Genomic DNA, 20,573 nt, shown 5'->3' with positions numbered 1-20,573 from the left:
GCTAAAGGATTCACTTCATTTGTGGCAAATTAAAAAAGCGACCTATACATTGAACACTAACACATTCCCAAAACATAATTAAACGTCACCGAAAATATGCAGAATGTGTCTTCCATGACATTTAATTGGATTGTTTTACTTCCCATGTGCAGGCAATGTCTTTAAAATAATCCACGAGTGAAAACCCTCCCCCACACCCTGACGAACTCGATCAATTAAAAAGATTTGGGAAAGGTATATTACATTAAATAAATACGCAAATAAATTGTGTTAATGCTCTAATGTTTTATGATTGTCACATGCGCTTTAACGTACATTAAGTTAAGAAATTTGTTAAAGGGAAACCATTTTTCTATTTTTTTTAGTTCAATAAATTAACACTACCCGCTTGTCGTCCGACCATATCAAAGCTGACAGGTATTAAAGGATGCATGTTCTGCAAAGTGCCATGTGGGTTAAACCAGAATTAATTATTTCCCACAAGATGTATTACATGTCGCTCTTAAGGAAATAAGGAAGCACCAGTACACGATTGCCAAAAAAGTCAAATGAATGGGCCTTTGAACTCGAGGCAGGCGCAGCAGTTTATACAATTGTGCTTAGGAAATGGAGCTCATGCTACATCACTCTTACAAATAAACAGCGCCAGTTGTTGGCTAATGGGGCTAAAAACGCACTCCAATTATAGAAACGTATGGGTACAATGCACCAACAGTGGTGATGCCACTGATTGCCAAGACTGCTTGAACATAATGTTTGTTTGTTTTCTTTATTTAGTATTTATTGTTGTAATATTCGTGCTAAGAGTTTCCTAATGGCCTAGAATGAACCACACACACACATATACGTCCAATAAATCTGGATGCATCTCTGTTACGCTTTTTGTTACTTCCTACTTTTTTTGTTTGCAGACGTCAATCGAAGTTTTGTGATGCTAAATCGCACGTTCTTGCAGATTAAAAATGCTCGCATAAAATGCTTAAAGCAAGACAGAAGTATTGGCTGCCGAAGCATAAAGTAACCCGTAAGGTCTTTGGAAGTAACAAAAGCTTTTTTTTTGTGGTCAGAGACAAAGCCAGTATAAAAGGGGCTCATAGTCAGCCACCGGTGGCCTTCACTCAGCTTTTAGCAAACAGGCAGAGGCACTGGCTTTGCGGGGAGGGATATCATATTACCGCCAGCTGCAAATCACAAGGTGGGCATTTGCCACAAACACACATGGGTGGTCAACAAATATATCCCTGATGCCGAGGCAGTTTTCGTCTCCCATTATCTCACAACAATGTCACGTAGGACAATCTGTAAATGCGTCCTGGTGTATTGCTTGATTGTAGAGGAGACTTTTACAACGTGGTGTGTGTTTTTTTAGAAATCAAGATACATCGTATTCAACCAAATTCTGTTTCACACCACTCAGGTCTCACACCAACTGCCAATGGACAGCCTCCATCATCATGAGTGGCAAGGGAAAGAGATTGGTGCACATGCTTCCACTCTGGCCAGATGGTTTGAAGAGGATGCGAGACCTACCATTTACCCCACCACAAGCAGTCTGGCATTAACAGATGAAGAAACCTGGCCTCGGTCTCAATAGCCTTGATCTGGAGGTCTGGATTCCGTTTGCCAATGCATACACAAATGCCCTTCCTGTGTTAGCGTGCTCACAGTACTTTATGAGCAACTTAAACTGACCTTAAGAAGATGGATACGTTCATTTTTAGCAACAGCACCTTTAAGATGCTTTGCCAAAGGGAGTGGCCTCGCTTTGCTTCAGCTGGTTAATCTGGTAATAACTCGAACCAGGTCAGGTAATCAGATAATTGTCGGTAATACTAGACCCATGCTAGAGATAATGGTCACTCCCTCGAGAATATTTTAGGAACGCTTTCCAGAGACTGTGTTTGCAATCAGACAATATCCTGCAGAAATAAGCCTCTAATTGTCATTAACGTGACTGAAACAGAAAAACAACCCGCCAACAGTGTCCGTTTAATAGTTTCACAAAGAGACACCTGCGGTGTGTGTTTTCGGAAGTTTTGTTAGCATACCTAGCATCTTTATTATTATTATTGGTTCTTTTGGTAAAGTCACGTAGAAGGGAATTTTATTTTATTTTACTTTTATTTGAATTTATTTTTTATTTGCATTTATTTATTTTAGTATGTTTATTTTTATTATTTCCCTTCTACGTGACTTTACCGAAAGAGCCAAGAATATGAATCCCTGCAGTCACGAAAGCTTTAAATCGAAATTTATACCTCGCATCCTCAAGCGTGCTTATCATTCAATTATTTCCAGCAGAAAGAAGGAGAAATTGAATTGACAGTTCTCAGAATACCGAATATCGGTCAAAACAACTGTTATTGTTCTAGATTTGAAGCTTTCGTGACTGCAAGGATTCATATTCTTAGGTTTTTTCGGTAAAGTCACGTAGGTAAAACATTAAAATTAATAAAAGTAAAATAAAATAAAATATCACGACGTTTCGGAGGCAACACAAGCTTCCGTCTTCAGGTGGAACCGTCACAGCCTCATTTACTTGATACAGCTGTCGTGGCTGTGACGGTTCCACCTGAAGACGGAAGCTTGTGTTGCCTCCGAAACGTCGTGATTTTTATTTTATTTTACTTTTATTAATTTTAATGTTTTACCTACGTGACTTTACCGAAAAAACCTAAGAATATGTTATTGTTCTATTGTAAGTTAGACCCCTCTTTATTATTTTGATAATTCACTACAATATTTATATCACACGGAGCATTGTTAACGGTCCTAAATTATGATAACAAATGTGTCAATAGCACTGCTCTCGAAGGGAAAAAAATGTATGTTAGGCGACATTCCGAAGCCGTCACCCTCCTTCGTGGACAAAATGTATCATAGGTGATGTTTTGGGTAATGGCCCTTTTACCTCTTAGGGCAGCGGTATTGACAAATGTGTTGAATTTGTGTTAATTGTGCGTGTGCACCACTGCCAATGCACTATCACAATTTTTCGATTTAAAGCTTTCGTGACTGCAGGGATTCATCTTCTTGGTTCTTTCGGTAAAGTCACGTAGAATGGAAATAATAGAGTCTGAATGACAGACCTGTTCTCCACCTGAGGACGGCTACTTGCGTTGTAGCCGAAACGTCGTGAGAATTATTTTATAATGTTTTATTTTTATTATTTTATTATTTCCATTCTACGTGACTTTACCGAAAGAACCAAGAAGATATCACAATTTTGTTGTTGTCATATTATAAATGTTTTTGTATTTCATATTTCTTTTCACTATAGGTTAGTTTCTGAGAATAGGTTTACCCTTTTTTCTGGCAACAAAACAGGTGTTAACATGTTAAACACCAAACTGAAACCTTTTAAAAGGAATCATGTTTGCATTAACCACAATACTTGCGGTCAGAATGCAAACAAAAAACGTACTCTGATAATGTATGCATTGTTTTTGAAACTGATTGGTCCACACCAGAGACAGCTTTCTTTGGAGCCTCGTCTCAAAAGGTGTTAGACCAGAGGACGCCAAAAGGCGTACACAGCACAAAGACAAGCAGGGGGAAAACCTATTCTCATAATTTGGTACTGGCAAAGGAGGTCCCATGATGAGGTTAGCTTCTGTTAACAATAAACTATCCAATACATAATATCACGTGTGCATTTGGAATGCATGTACCGTTGCGTATGAATCATGCATCTTGTCGGATTGTCAAATTAAGTTGTGAAGGCGATGGAGTTATCCTGACTGATGAATTGTTCGACATGAACCACATTTAGGGTCACCAACGCAGCCGTGTGACTCGTGCAACATGTCCTGTATCATGTTTACACCAATCATGCGGTACAATGACACAGTTTACTGGCATTGATTGCCACACAGCATCACTGCTCCGTGATAAACGAGAACTGTTTTCTCAACAACACCGAATCCTTTCTAAAAGCAGTGGAAGTGCATTTTGTGCATTCAAATTTATATACACTTTGGATTTATACCGTACGTAGCTGGTGCCGGTGGTGTTTTATGGGATTATGCCAACCATTCACTTGCACGTCACTGCGTATGTCTTTCTACTGCAGTGATACAGCAACAGGCTTGTCAATCCGTCGGTATATGCTTAGCATTAAGTTCCGTAACTGTTTTCTCTTCCAGCAGCTAATACATAGCGAATGCATCTCCACTTTTCCACGTAAAAAAAAAACATTGCAACATAACCATGACAATACAACGTCACGTGTCCGCCTCACTCGGGACCGAGGTGTAGGCGGGAACTGTGAAAAGTGCCTAAATCACGGCCCCTTTACTCATCTTCATGCAAAAATGAGTTGATAGCACAAGCGAATTGGACCCACAAATTATGGGCTTTGCGGATAAGATGGTTGCCAAAAACACAAGAGTTTTGCGATGTTAAATATCATTTTGTTGAGGAGCATTGCTCCAAATTAAGGTTGCGTTGTATCTGTGCAGAATTTGCGCGTTCGAGTTTTTTTGCGACGAGGGTGGCGATTTCATCATTCCCAGGCATGAAACCTGTCCCGGGATTCAGGGTGTCCAGAAATAGACACGTATTCCTGCATAATTGGTTCCAAGGCTCGCTGTTCCTGGAATGCCTGTACACCTTGGACATTCTGAAGCCATATTATTTGGGTCTTTCGGTAAAGTCACGTAGATAGAACAATAAAATAGTGAAAATAAAAATTAAAGTGAATTATGTATTATTATTTTGTATTAACTTCATTTTTATTTGTATTATTTTATTGTTCTATCTACGTGACTTTCCCGAAAGACCCAAAGAATATGAATTCTTGCAGTCACGAAAGCTTTAAGTCAAGATTCTGAAGCCAGTCACCTGTCATCCTGTGCCTGATGGCAACGGCAGCTCAAGCAGCAGTGGGAGGCGTGCACACGGAAACCATTTCCTCCAAGACTCCCAGTGCACGTCCGGCTGTTCAGCAATCTCTTCTTTACCTTTGTGTGCGTGTGTCTGTGTTTTTTTTTAAGAAACATTAGCACGTCATTTGTCTTCAATTCTTTCGACTTGCAATGAAGAATCGCCTTATAATTCCTACCCATGCATGTTTTTTTTTTCGTCGTGAAAGTTTCAGCCATAACGCGGCCGGTCCCGTTTGGTATTTTATCCAGGATGTGCTGCGAGTTTTAATGCGTCTCCCATTCAAAATACCCCTTTCATTGTTTGACACATTTTTTTTTTAAATTGAGGCTGTCTTAAAAGTGTGCAGAAGTAAACAAAGAAAATAAATGCGTTTCAAAAAAAGTCCATAAAAAAAATAAAAATCCTGGCAGTGGGCTGGTTTTCCCCACTCAATTATAATGAATAAAAATGTGCGAATTTGTGATTATTTTTCCCCAATTGTCAAACCTCTAAATATAAGTGGCGTGGGAATAGATTGTGCGATGCTCTTTCTTGAAGAGAAAATTGCTACATTTTAAAATAAAAACTAGTCTCGGAATGTTTTTGTTACAATCTGCTTGCCACTTTTTTTTATTGATGCCAAATATATATTGTCCTGTAGTGGAGGTGAGATGTTGTGAAAATTGGCAATAAATGTGATAACCGTAGCCGAATAACGCAAGACCACCCACAATTCTTTGCAAGCACCTTTAACTTTCCTCTTACAATTATTTACTGCCAGCTCATCCGAACGAAAAAACAAAACATACCTCCTCACCTCTACGCACAGAAGTAAACAATGTTGCTCAACAACTCTGTTTAACGTACATACGCAATTGACACCTCCGTCCGATGCGTTTTCAAGTACGTTGATGCCTTTTGATACGTGTAGAAAAAAATACCACCCCCAGTGCTTTGGTAACAAGAGGCGCTGAGATCGCTGTGTTTGACCAACAAAACACACGAGGGACTTGCATGTCGAATATGCCCTTGTATTGTCTGTCCCGTCTCTTCAGTGTCCGCTTAATCACGTGACGCTTACCCTCGGGTTTCAATGCGAGTTCACAGCTCAAACTGCAGTCACAGAACCGGACACCTGACACAAGATTCTCCCCTCATTGTGTCTGTAAAATTGACACAATGTCAGTTATTGTGAACTATATTGGATTTTAACGAGTTGGCTCACTTGATAATGGCACGGTTGAAAGGAATGCTTTTAAGTGGCCATTCCCACCTCGACACTGGGATAATATTAGCAGATGTATTGCACAGCTCCGCCTGTAGTAAAATGCACTTCTGGCAAACGAATGGTGCTTTGACTGCCATAAATGTGGAAGTCATTCTGGATTTATTTTAATGAGCTGGCTCAAGTCACTACTTTGTGTAAGAGTTGTTAGCTCTTATCCAACGACCCAAAACTCTGAACTCATCGATTCAGTTCGTAAGCATCACGATTTACAATTTATTAAGAGCTTATATGCTGTCATGTAACGTTACCTCTGCATTTCCCCTATGTAAACGGTAAATAATTAGTTTTACTTATTTTCTCCACCACGATGCTAATGATTCTTTAGAGTTAACACTTAATAATGGTAATTCTTCAAAAAATGTAATAGTGACTGGAAAGAACAATTCATAAACAAACTGCATGGACACAACGGTAAATAAATGTTCACATCAGATTCACAATGCTGTGAATCTGAAATGACCAGTAAACTATCTGTGACTTGCCAACTAAAATAAATGAATAAATAGGCTGACTATTCTGGGAGTTCATTTGGAAAGGCCTGGCCCCTGTGCAGGATCGCGAGCCGATGTAAGGAGGCAATCACTCCCGAAGGGGGTCGGTATTTCCTATCCCACTAACTAGCAAGGCACAGGCACATGCTCGGTATGTATGAACGTACCATATTGATTTGTCGGAAAGATGTTTGTCATTCCGCAAATATATCGCGACGACGAAAAGTAGTACAAGGGAAATCGATACACCGTAGGTTTGTCTGCAAACTTTACCTTTTTGAAAATGTAAGTATTTTTCTTTAAAGAGGGCGTGAAATAAGCTGAACAGGTGGGAAAATGTCTTCAAAGAGACACCTGTCTCTGGATGGCTAAATGAGAATGTTTCTCGAGAATTACCATCACAAAAATTCCTTTTGATTGATTGAAAGATGTTTACTCTTTGGTTCTTTCGGTAAAGTCACGTAGAAAATAAAATCAAATAATAATAGAAGACGACGTTTCGGTTGTAACACAAGCAGCCATCATCAGGTAAGAATGAATGATACACATGCATGTGTGTCTGCCTATGTTGTTTCCGTGTCTGTGTTTTATCATTCATTCTTAGCTGATGATGGCTGCTTGTGTTGCAACCGAAACGTCGTTTTCTATTATTATTGTATTTTATTTTCCACGTCGTTGGGTATAGATCAATATGAAGAACCAGTGAAGACTGAAGGCCAGCTAGCTAGACCTGGAACTCCCCTGACTCGCTGTCCTTGTGAGGGCCGAGCAGGGCAAGCCGTGGCGACCTCAGACCAGCGAAGTCTGATGTCCTTGTAAGGGCCAGACTCGTGTGGCTGAGGGTCGGAACCTGCGCCGAAGCTGGGCCAGGCTAGCTAGCCTACATTTTGGGAAGGTCTGGGATAGAGAGAAGTAGGGAGTTAACGGGGAGCGTTAGCTGGGGAACACTTCCTCGAATAGGCCGGGTGAAGAGGCCGATACCTCTTCGAGTCTTCTTGGTTCTTTCGGTAAAGTCACGTAGAAGGGAAGCTTATATATAAGCTCCTAGCTTGGCAGTGTCTCATTCTTCACCTGAAGACGGCTGCTTGCGTTGTAGCCGAAACGTCGTGAGAATTATTTTATTTTATTATGTTTTATTTTTTATTATTTTATTACTTCCCTTCTACGTGACTTAACGGAAAGAACCAAGAAGATGAATCCCTGCAGTCACGAAAGATTTAAATCGAAACCTCTTCGAGTGTTAGAGTCGTTACTCTGCTGTACTGAATTAAATTGTTATAAATACGCGTTGCCTCCATCAACTTCTCCTGCGTCACATACGCAGTCACGAAGGCTTCGAATCTAGTTTGAAAGATGTTTGTTTTCAGCATCATCATGGAAGATGTTTAAGTGTCATTCAACTTTCAATGTGTGAGCGACTGTCTACATGACCGTGATGGAGATACGGAGGCCAAAGACACTGCCAAAGCTAGTTTAAGGATATGTTTGAAATGAAATAAGTAAATGTGCGGCCCTGGAATTTCTTCCTAACAGCATTGCCGGTGGAAGGGTTTCCATTCGAGAGAGCTCTCGAGAGGGATCTCTAGAGGGTATATTTGGTCTACTATCCCACACAGGCCAAATATCAGGGAAGACGTGGGAGTAGTCCCACATTTACCCTACCACTACACGTGACCTGCCAATTAACTAATTGTGCTCTACCCATTTATACTGCTGGGTGGATATGGGGGGAGATTCTAATAAACTTGCACCATTGTTTCAACTGCTGCATAAAGAGATTGAACCAGTGACCTCCGTAGAGCTAAGCATTACACCACAGCAGCATTGAAATGGTTTCATATTAATTAGTTGAATACCAATGACTATTCAACCAATACAGCTAACACATTGTCTGCAATAGGTTGATGTGAACGTGTTGGCACTTTTATTATTATTATTGTTACCAATATTGGCAGGATCACAGCATTTGTATTGTTTTTCATTGTACTCATCGTTCCCAAGATATCGACTAATATTGTGTATGGATGTTTATGAAAGACAAAACCAAATATTTTAACCGTTGTCGTCGATCCAAGAAAGCCTCACTGAAATCTTAACATTGTTTTTCAGGAGGGATGTTTGGCCAATTGAATGAGAAATTGCTCTCGCGAGGAATGTTGGTGGTGTATTTGCAAATCATCCTTTATCTTTTAACCCATAAACACGTGGGTCAGGAAAATTACCTCGTGGCGAAAAGCATTTGTCAAACCGCATTACCTAAAAGTACACCTGGTGGCACCTCCGATTTCCCGCACCTCCCATGAGCACGGTTTGCTACGTACGATGCGAAAGAAGTGCATAGCTTGAGGCAAGCGCCGTGGTAATGTCACCACAATTGAAGTAGATAGATTCTCTCTTAAAGACGAAAGGGGCCAGATGCCATGTTCTCACAACCGCTGAAATCTGCGCAAGCTCCATTCTCACACGGGGGCCATGTTCCCATAGCAGCCGTATCAGGTTGACCCAACCCCAAGCGACCTCGTCATTCGGACTCTTGGGCATGGTTATCTTACCATGCCACAAGCTTGGAGCTGGGCATCCAGAACTCTCCGTGACGCCATGGGGTAAACGCGTAAGAGACAAGCAAACTCAACTAAAACACTATTTCATTTTATTTTACCAGGTAAGGTCCACTGACCAATTTAGTTCTTTTTTTCAGAAGCGACCTGGCCACAAATGATAGCTCAAGGAGGTGGCGTATCATGTGGAAATGTATAGCAGCCAAATACTCTTAGCGCACATAGAACATGCAAACTACAAATATACATCAGACGTCAGGGTCGGGATTGAACCCACGACCTCCTGCATACCAGGCGAGGTAGTTAACATCTCAGCACCGTGGCGGGCCCACACGGTGACGTCACTCCCTAGTTGAACTCTGCCTGCCGTGTTTGTGTTGAAATTACACGGTGGAAAATGACAAAAATAAATAGATTTTAACTTGCAGTTATCTAATCTAACGCACGATTGCATTAAACTTTGTTTCAAACAAACTCTATTTACAGATTGCTTCCGGACTCCCGCCCTGTGTTCACAGGGAGTAGAGAGAGAGGGAGGGTGGAGGTGGCGGAGATACGAGCAGTGTAGAGGGCTGGGCTGATGGATCCCAATGGCTCAAAGAATGTCGGGACACAAGCCTGGGCCCATGCTGCTAATCCTGGACCAGAAAAGGGCCAATCCCTGGGCGAGCAAAGCCAGCTTTCCAGTGTTTGCATAGACGAGGCAAAAATAGGTGAAAATCACAAGAACGAATTGACATGAACGTGAACAGCAGGATCCGTGGAGCAGGTGTGTATTCATCTTCTTGGTTCTTTCGGTAAAGTCACGTAGAAGGGAAGTAATAAAATAATACAAAAATTATAATAAAAATAAAAATAAAGCATAATAAAATAATATAACAAAATTATATAGTATAATTATATAATAAAATAATATTGTAAAATAATAAAATACTAAAATAATATTATAATGATAAAGGTGTGTATTATAGCCTGTTGGGCCTTGCACAGATTGCACAATACCAACGAGGACCTCGGTTCTGGCTCTAGCTAGAGGTTTGTGATCCAGGTATGTCGTCTGTTCTCATCGCCACAGCTTTCCCAGTTCCAGCTCATTAGCGACTTGACAAAACCCGTTGTGTCGGCTCAGATTTGGAACTGGTTGGAGTGGGGGGGGTGAGCGGAGCGGAGGGGGAGGTGGGGTGCTAAATGGGCCCAGAGTTAGCCACGCGTGACCTGCCGCTGCAGGCGAGCATGGATACTCACAGGTGGAAACTGGGGATTCTGTTTCAGCAATGACTGACGCAGGTGCCGACATTCCAATAACAGACAGCGGCAGCAGCCTCTCCGGCAGGCACAGCAGAAAGTTCGTATTGCCTTCGAAAGTGCTGATGGCCAGCAAATTGCCTGTACGTATAATAACATCGCATGTGATTATTATGACTGCGCCTGCCGACTTCACACACATATATATATTCATCTCCTGGCACAACAAAGCATACCAAATTTAATGCCATGGACATTAAATATAATGAAGGAGACGATATGAAATAAAGTTGCACATAGAGAGGACTCATATTCTTAGGTTTTTTCGGTAAAGTCACGTAGGTAAAACATCAAAATTAATAAGGGATTACATCTTGAATCATTGCCTCACTTGATGCATCTAATCCGGCTGTGACGGTCCCACCTGATGACGGAGACTTGTGTTGCCTCCGAAACGTCGTGATTTTTATTATTATTTTTATTATTTTTTTTATTTTTTTTATTTTTATTAATTTTATTTTTATTATTTTTGATGTTTTACCTACGTGACTTTACCGAAAAAACCTAAGAATATGAATCCTTGCATTCACGAAAGCTTCAAATCTAGAATATAGAGGACTGATTAACACATACTTTTTTTAATTACAATACAATACCTTGGGGCATTTTCTTCCATGTGTACCTGTACACAGCTTGCACAACTAATGACGATATACCCAAATGCTAAAGTGCATTCATTTGCTGGTCCTCACCGACACTTTACAGTGTTTCTTGAGCAACCAGGCCCAAGACAGAGCACGATACATACACGTGACATTGATAGATTTGACCTTTCTATCATTGGCCAACAATATGCTTATCCAAATCTCTTTCTTAAGACGATGCTTTACATATCACTTTTGACATTTCTGCCGAATGTGCCCCAGAGCTCAACACTTCGACAATGTCAAGTGAACCAAAAATCAACAGTGGCCTGAAGTTAAGGGGAAAAAAACATCTTGACCATTTACCTTTCATAAATACAACCGGCTGGCACGTTTACGAAACCCAACCACAATGCATGGTTAAACAGTAATGCACAAACAGAAATGCTTAGAGGTTTAGTCTTTATAATGTGATGCCCTTTGGAGCACTATTTGCAGTTATGATTTCGAAGTAAAGCACACGAATGCAATGTGTGGCTGACCTAGATTTTTTTGGGAGGGGGGAGGGGGCATGAGGCATAATTAACTGTTTGATGATGGACAAAAAGCGAAAATTGTGTTTAAATTTAAAAAAAAGTACATCTAATCTAGTTCACAGCCTTTACTTGTTTTTGTATTCCTTGTACTTTTTTTTCAATAGTGCATACGATCACATCCAAACCGGTTTAGTGGGAACAATTCAGGACGTCAGTCACGAGGGAATATGATCTGCCAAAACACGCTGCAGAAATCCCCACCCCACCACGCCCCACCTGACCCTCACTCCCACCCACTCAGCTGCCTTACTCTGACAGCGCTGCCAATACTCCCAGAAACCTCCCCGTCGTCTTCGCCGTGCCGCTAATGCACTACCTGCCCACAGTCTCAGCAGCACCGCCACTGGCATCACGCCATCGGCTAGAATTCTTGTTTCTCAGAAAACGCTACACACACACACAAAATGCCACTGTGCATGACTGCTGACAAAAGGCCGCTAAATTCGCAAATGAACATTTTGCTCTCAAGTTTCCTAACTTTTGGGGATTTTGTCGCAGGTGCCGGTAATGTAACTCAACAAAGTCATGGAAGCCAAAAAGTGACGAAATTATAAAAAATAACCCACACCTATACTTTGGTGGTGGCTTTTTTTTTTCTTTCGTTGAACTCCTTTCCTTGTGAGTTGATGTCATGTGTTTCAGAGAGATTCAAAGTGCAAAACTGTGAACGTGACGGCATACTTAGGGCAAGGGTTTGAATTACTTAAATAGGGGAATAAAATTTAATCTTTGGGAATGAAAAAAAAGTAAACATTTAGTGCAGCAAATTTCAAACAGGGCAGGTCTATATATATATATATTTTTTAAACATTAGCACTTTTCATAACTTTAAACCCTGACAGAGCAGCTATAAATACTGGACAATGCTTGAATATGGATTAAGGATGTTGGCAGGATTAAAGATCTTGGCATTTCCTGTTGAAATCCTTGATGCCAAAAGAAGCTGGTAAATGTAAAGCCCGGCTTCTTCATGAGATTGATTTTATGTGTGTGTGTGTTTTTATGCTGCACACCTGCTCTCTGACATTTAACCCTCAATAATCCCGTGCGGGGTGGAGTGGCAGTGGTTAGCGCGCTGTGGTATGAACCCAGCGATCTCAGTCCAAGTCCCAGCAACGGTTAGCATCGGAGGCGGTGGGAAATTTGAAGCAGTCCAGGATCTAGCCCCCCTCTAGCCGCCCCCCCCCCTTATCCTTTGAACCTTCAGCAATCCACAGCAGCATTTGAATCAGAGGGCAGTGCAATAAAACAGCTTGTTGTATTGTACGTTTATGCTCGCCTATCTATGCTCATTGCCATCACCAAGCCAACACGGTGTGGTGAAATATGGTCAATCAACTATCCCTTAGAATTGGCACAACGCGACAAATAATTTGATGATTGTTTAACTTTTATTATATCACACTCCTGTCATTCTTCGAACAAAACATGCATTGAGGGTTTTATGTAATACCAAAATAATGAATCAGATATACCCTTCATTAGCTCATGATTATTATTATCATCATCTTATCCATTGTCGCTGTCATCAGCAATATGCATTAAAAAAAAACATTGTTATCAATTTTATTACAATAACCAGAGATGCGTTTACATTGGCGTTATGTAAAACTAAATTGTAAAGTTATTAAATTAAACATGACCATGAAAGGGATGGGTTTATCGAGGCACATATATTCCTTGTGCACATATGAACGAGCTCACTAAGGCTATTGCCAATAGAACAGTATTGTGGGAGATGATCTGATATTGGAGTGATTAATCACTGGGGAAGATACATGCTTAGCCCCAGTTTTAAAATAACCATAATCATTCATTCTCAATCCACTGTTGGAGGAATGCCTCCACATTGACGTAAATTGCTTAAAGCCTGTAGTCCATCACTCACATTCACACAGACTTAAATTTTAAATAAGCTACACCATAATTGAATGGCATATATATTCGGCTGCATGTAACAAATAACCGTGATGCTTTATAGAGACTGATGTTGTTCACGGAATCTCCTATCCTGTCTCGTTTTGTACCGTCTCATACATTTTGTTTTATTTCTACTCTGTCTTCATCAACGCCATCTTAGTAATTGTGCCTATCTCAATTAAACTGTCTAATTTTCATCGTATATATAATTTGTAGGGTCTACTCCACTGCCTGCCTAGTTCGTACTGTAAATGTATACTGTTTATCCAATTCGTACTGTCTGTCTTGCTTGGTTGATATTTGGCAAACAAAATGTCCCTGTTTGACCGGCACAGTCCCCGATGCTCGAACGGCTGTCCTGTAGTCACGAAGCTCTTGTAAAAATGTGTTTGGATTTTGTCCTGGATACGTATCTGGATTAATGTATGACTCATAATATGGGTGAGAGGTTGGACTACCTGAGTAATGGGTGTCTCTATGTATACTCTTTGTTCTTTCGGTAACGTCACGTAGGTAAAAAATGAAATTAAAATGATTTTTATTTTATTTTATTTTTATTTTATTTTAATTTTATTAATTTTAATACAATTTTTTACCTACGTGACTTTACCGAAAGAACTAAGAGTATGAATCCTTGCAGTCACGAAAGCTTCAAATCTAGAATTGTCTCTATGTATGTTGAACTTCGTTCGCACCTTACGTAGCCAATCGTGCTAGTCGGAGGTGCAGGGGGGAATAGCAAACTAAGCACAGGGCGTGTGGTCAGTAGGTTGAGGTCAACATGTGGCAGGTGGGCAACATGGAAGACTTTGCTGATTTTTCCTGGATTTTTCTGTTGGGCGTAGTCAACTTTATGATGTTCTTTGTTCATGTTTTTGTTTGTTGCCGTTGCACCCGAGTCAAGAGCCGCATGGCTCACAGGGCTATACCTAATAAATGAAATTAAACTGAATAAACGGTGTGAGTAGGGCTAGTGATTGAGTGGGTGTGTCTATGTAACATTGGGTGGGGCTGACAGAGGAAAGGGGCTTCCGGTTCACTATACGTTCCAGTTGAGACTCCCAGAAATTGTGTCGTCAGTCTTGTTTGCACTATCTCATTTGCATCGTCTGCCTTGGATTGTTTGACGCGCGTTTTGTCTGTCTCCTGTGTCTTGTCCGTCCTGTCTGTACCGTGTGGGTTGCTGTTGTCAAGTCCGCTTGCATAAACTCTGTTTCATTTTGCACTCTGAATTGCGCTATCTGCCTCGCTTGTTCTGCCTGCCCTAAGTTTACTGTGTGTCTTGTTTTTTCACAGCGGATTTCGGCCAGCCATCGAACAAAGATGGTCACCGCATCGCGCACTTTCAGATGCCCATCTGCGGCCGTCTGGAACGCTGTTCCTTCCAATATTAGGAAGTCACTGGAGCTATGCACTTTTAAACCATCTAGATTGAAAACTCTTTTTTCGAACTGCTTTATTATGTTTAGTTTGTTGTCTTTCCCCTGCACCTCTGATTAGCACAGTTGGCTACGTTCAGTGCGAAAGAAGTTCAACATACATACATACATTGGTTAGCACTGCTTGTCTTGTTTCCATTGCCTGTCTCATATGTATCGTCTCACTTGTACTGTCTGTCACATTTACATTCCCCCCCCCACAATTTTACTCCAACCTCAGCTTCCTGCCTGCCATCTCCCTCCTCAACTTCTGCTCCCACGTGGCATCATCTTGGATTGATTGTAACTTATTCCAGGTAAACGTTGCCAAAAAACTAAGGTATTCGTCATCGGCAAAAAGCCCTCTCTCAGGAAAGACTCCAGTTTGAGTGTTTACCTCCTAAGCTCTGACATTAAAGTGTGGTTGCCACTGATCCCGAGCTCTCATGCATTTCTGTCGTATCTCATCTCCACAATTCTCTGGCCTCATTCAATATTTCATCTACAAATTCCAGACGATCCAAGAAGCTGCTGCCAGACTCTTCACCTGTACCTGTAAACGAGACTACATCACCCCCCATTCTCCACCCTCTACTCTGGTTAAGTCCAATCTTGGATCCACTTAAAAACTGTCCTCACCATCTTTATGATCCTCCATGGACCCAGCCCTGTCGAGCCCTCCTCCCTCGTCTCACTGCGCCGCAACCCACGCTCTCTGCTCCCGCATCCAATAGTTTCCGTCAAAAAACCTCAGTCAACCTTTGCACAGTGAGAAATTGTTCATTCTCCTTTGTTGCCACCCATAGTCTGGAACTTCCTACTCCCAGAACATCTGCGCTGGGCCCCCTGTTCCATTCCAGCCTCAAGACCTTCCTCTTTGTGCCGCTGTCGTACCACTGTACCGCCTTTCTCTGTGCAATAAACATCCCCACTGTTTCTGTACAGCGTCCTGCGATGCGGTCTCATTTAGACGTCGCTATGTAAGTCCGCATTGTGTTGCGTTGTAAGTGTCCTTTGCCAGGCGGGGGAGGGGGGGGGGGCTCAGCCTTACATTCACTTTCGCTGTTGAGTTAAACTGCAATGTTCATGATTAACATGTCACCTGAACGGACTTTAACACATGCGATGGCGTTCCACTTAGCGCACCTTTCTCTGCTAATGACAAGGTATTAGCATGCTTTAATTACTGCAGTTACGTTAAAGAAAGAGCATGCCAGTCAAAATGCCACTGGAACCATGTGTTCTACATCAATGTGCTCTTTAGTTATACCTTGCACACGAGGTTAGGAGTTTTGTACCCTTCACGAGCAACTGGATGGCTATAAAAGAAGAAACATTGAGTACATGCCTAGTGAGTTCTCAGGGAGACAGACGACGTAACAACACTTGAAGGGGTAACGGCCCCTTCACCCGTACTCAATGGGAAACACCCCTAGCACTATTCCCTGACGGTCCTATTCCCTGTCCTCCGCTATGAGTGCTAGGGGAGGCTATCTAATCCGGCCCTGGTCAAGCACGGATCCCGGCACCCAGCTAACCCGGCCTTGCTCTTACAAGAGCAGCGGTCCTGGAGCTCTTGGGGCCACGCCACTGGCTTGCCCTGCTCGGCCCTGACAAGGACAGCGAGCCAGGGGAGTCCCAGGGCCTATTCTGCCGGTCATCAGTCTTCACTGGTAAGCTTCTAACACACTGGCCCCGAGCCCTCTGGCTCCCCGCCTTTTATAGCAATCCTCTCCGAGGGGTGGGGCTATGGGGGATCACAGCGCCCCCATGGCCCCCCAGGGTTAACCAATGCGGACGTGGATGTAGACACCCGTGTGTGGATGCAGACACCCTTGTGTTTCTGTCCGCCTTTCTCCCCGTAAAAACCCCTACACATGAAACAAATTAGGGAACAGCATACAATATATTGGGCCGAGGGCAGCAGTGCAGTGGTTAGCATGCAATGCATTGACCTCGGCTACTACAGTTTTAATCCTGGTCATGGCTAAAATCAGGTGCCAATCAAAGCTGAAGTGGCCATGGGACCAAATTTCCCCAACCCACACTAACCAGTGTGACGAAGTATGGTCATGAAATCCCCATAGCCGACAGAGTGTGTGGAGGCCTTCATCCTGCAGTGGATTGACAGAGGCCTGTTGATGATAAATTTGCTGTATCTGCTAGACATATCAGGATTTTCATCAACTAAAGATATTTAATCCAGGCATTCCATTGTGCAACCAGGTATCAATTATTTAAAATGTCTGTAAATTATGCACAAATGATTATTGCTATCCCTTTTGGATAATAGAGCAAACACGACAAAAATATACAAACACAATTTGTATTCAAATTGTGACAATTCATAGAATTGCTTGGGGGATGGGGGTCGTGAGGGTGGGGGTTTGGATGAAGAGGTGAATTGATATCTGCACGTACTTAACTAGATTTTAATTGTCAATAGATTGCACACCTGGGTAATGGAATGCAGTTTTACCTGCTCCAAGTGATACAGGATCAAGTGCAGCCACTAATGCCAATGACAATAAACCAAATGCAAAAACAAAGAAGCCGCTTCAAGGATATTTCTAGATTTGAGGCTTTCGTGACTGCAAGGATTCATATTCTTAGGTGTTTTCGGTAAAGTCACGTAGGTAAAAAATGTAAATTAATAAAAGTAAAAAATAAAAAATAAAATAAAAATCACGACGTTTCGGAGGCAACACAAGCTTCCGTCTTCAGCTATCGTGCTGTGACGGTTGCCTCCGAAACGACGTGATATTTATTTTATTTTTTATTTTACTTTTGTTAACTTAAATTTTTTACCTACGTGACTTTACCGAAAACGCCTAAGAATAGCAAGGATATTTGCTAAAGAAAAATGCCACCATAATGACAGCCCCAAGCCATCTATGAAAACGGAGTGAATTCAACATTAAACTCACCTGACAAATGATTCACATAATCACAAGCTATCGCTATCGGAAGGTGAATTTTACATCGGCCACATCAGCAAATTAGTCTATCCAATGCTGAAGAAATGGATTACGTTGGAGTCTATGTTTGTCGTATAGGTAAGCGAAGCAGTTGGACAGAGTCCAAATAGTTGTTTCCAAGTGAAGGGTTTGCTCACAGCACTTGCACATGATAATGCCGTGGGGGAGGGGAGGGGGGTAACAGTAAATACTAGTTCTTACATTCCAAGTTCATGGCAATGCAACTTTGAAGGAAGTCAACAGTCGGACGGCCGCCGAGGGACCGACTTCTTTTTTCCTGCACCAAGAAACGTGGCATTTACATTTGGCTCGCCATGAAGGCATCGACCACGAAGTACTTCCGCGTGCTCCTTGGAGCCGGAAGACACTTCCGTCGTGTCGATGCCCACGCAGCAATGTGAGACCACCAAAAAAAGTAAAAATTAAAGCAAGCAACGCGAGACATTCGTTTTCCTCGTTGCACTGACGCCACACGTCGGTTCGGTTGAATATCCACTTCGTAAAAAACTAATGTCTTTGTACGTGTGTAAGGGATGTCAGCGGGTAGGAACGGAGTTGGACAGTGGGTTAAGGGTCATGGAGAGGATTCTCGCCAAAAGGAGGAGGGGGGGGGGTGCCGTGGAGCGGGAACAGTGGAAGAGTGGAGGAGCAGGTGAGGCGGTACAGGAGGGGGGGGGAGGTACAGGAGCAGGTGAGGAGGTACAGGAGGGGGGTGCATCGGGGCATTCTGGCGGAGAACGGATTGGGAAGAGGGCTATGGGCCAGTGTGGACTGGGGGGAAATAAAGGGCGGATCGCCCCCCCCCCTCCTCCCCACCACCAGCCTCGCGTCGACTCTACTTTACATCTGTATACTCTACTTTACACTTGTGCTCGCACGCCGAACAGCTGCCACAGGTACTGTGGAGCGTGCACGTGACAACGCCGCTCCATTAGGGCGATAACCTGCCGCAGGTGATCAACATTCCAGCTGCACCTGTTCCACGCGCGGAGCCTTAAAACGGTGCCAATTTTAGCGTCACCTTTGCTCTCTGACTTTCACTTTAATGAATCGGCGGTGGCGGCGTTCTCTCCGCACCCGCCGGCGCTGGAGGCGAGAGCCGCGTGGCACCTTTCTGTCGCAAGAGGTTGCCGCTTTTGCGAACGCGCATGCCGGTTGTTGTCTGCCGAAGGTGGTGAAAAGATCGTTGCGGGCAGAACGGGCTTGCAAAACGCGTCCGCAACGTTAGACTCGGTTGTATCGCCGTTGGCAAATATTCCCCCAGCGTGTGTTATGCTCGAGGTCGATTGGCCCCAATTGTTGGTTCAAGTTCGCGACCCAATTGTTGGTCCGCGAAGTGTCAGATTTTAAGGAGGAACGGCAGCTTGCCGTGTGAAGCAGCTGTTTGTGTCATACTTGCATTGTCGAGTTCGAGATGATTTAAGCAGATACTGAAAAAAAATGCACGTTTTGTGAGTGACCGCAAATAATTTAGTCCCCACTTTTCATTTGTTTGTTTGTTAAATGATCATTCTCCCCCAAGTAATTGCACTATACACTCTTGGTGTAGCTGGTAGATTTAATAACACGTCGCTAGACATGCATATACATATACGGCGTGGTGGGCGTAAAGTGTAAGTACTCGTACATCTTCAAAGACATGCTGCCAGAATGGAAGAGTAGGCCAAATGCCCTCTAGAGGGCCTCTGTAGAGGGTCCTCTAGTGGAGGCACTTTCCACCAGCAGTGGTGTGAGTGAGCAATTGCAGGGCTTCGCCTTTCCTTTTTACTATATGAAGCAACATCTGGGTAGAGTGATTCATATTTAATTAGCATTTTCAACTTTCACACACGCCTCGCTTAGCCTTGAGCAATTGAATCACTAGCCTCACAGTGGCAATGTGGAACAGAGCAAATGTTAGTTTAATATACGTGATGATATTTGCAAAGTTATTGCAACAAATTATTAATTGAAAAGAGAAAGTGCTTTTGTGTGCCTTTAAAATTATCTAATAAAGAATATTGCTTCAAATATTTTCCTGACTCGCTTTACAATAAACCTTTTTTTCCGCCCCTTTCATTTAAACGACCTTGTGTGGGCTAGATGAACTTTATACCACAGCGAAAATGGCTATGATGTCTGGAAGGGATTATTCACGAGGATTAGGGTCAAAAGATCAAGCACAGTGGATTACTCAGCCGTTATTTTTCAGAGTAAACCTGCCATCATTTTAGAGAAGGCCACGCGGAGTATAAAAGAACAACTCCTAACACTCGAAACATATTTGTATGATTTTCCACGGTTAAATTATATTTTATAAAAGCAATTATTATTGTTTATGACCCTGTGGTTGAGCGTGCAAGGTTGTGGTGCTAGCACTTATACATATGAATGCACTCCATGCCAAGGAGCGTATTTAGTAAAAGTTACACGAGAAGGCCTAATAAAGTTGTTTGTAACCGTTTCTTCGGGACTTTATATGACCTCTGGGACTAAATTAAATCAATGCAACTTACTGAAGACCCACCTGCACATGAGACTGTACACACAGTTTCTTTTTACAAAAAAAAAACAACCCAGGGCCAGAGGA

At 42.4% G+C, this 20,573-nt stretch overlaps 1 long non-coding RNA gene across 1 annotated transcript; it reads left to right on the top strand.

Moving 5' to 3' along the window:
• The first annotated feature begins 1,489 nt into the window (after positions 1-1,489).
• Positions 1,490-15,944, top strand: LOC144935527 (uncharacterized). The gene is made up of 3 exons (XR_013637323.1): positions 1,490-1,607; positions 9,690-9,972; positions 14,905-15,944. It is a non-coding gene; the product is annotated as an uncharacterized LOC144935527 (long non-coding RNA).
• Positions 15,945-20,573: the final 4,629 nt, after the last annotated feature.

Source organism: Lampetra fluviatilis, chromosome 13, assembly GCF_964198595.1.
Source record: "Lampetra fluviatilis chromosome 13, kcLamFluv1.1, whole genome shotgun sequence".
Classification (NCBI taxonomy): domain Eukaryota; kingdom Metazoa; phylum Chordata; class Hyperoartia; order Petromyzontiformes; family Petromyzontidae; genus Lampetra; species Lampetra fluviatilis.
The sequence above is the reverse complement of the archived record's forward strand: the minus strand, read 5'-3'. Positions and strand labels throughout refer to the sequence as shown.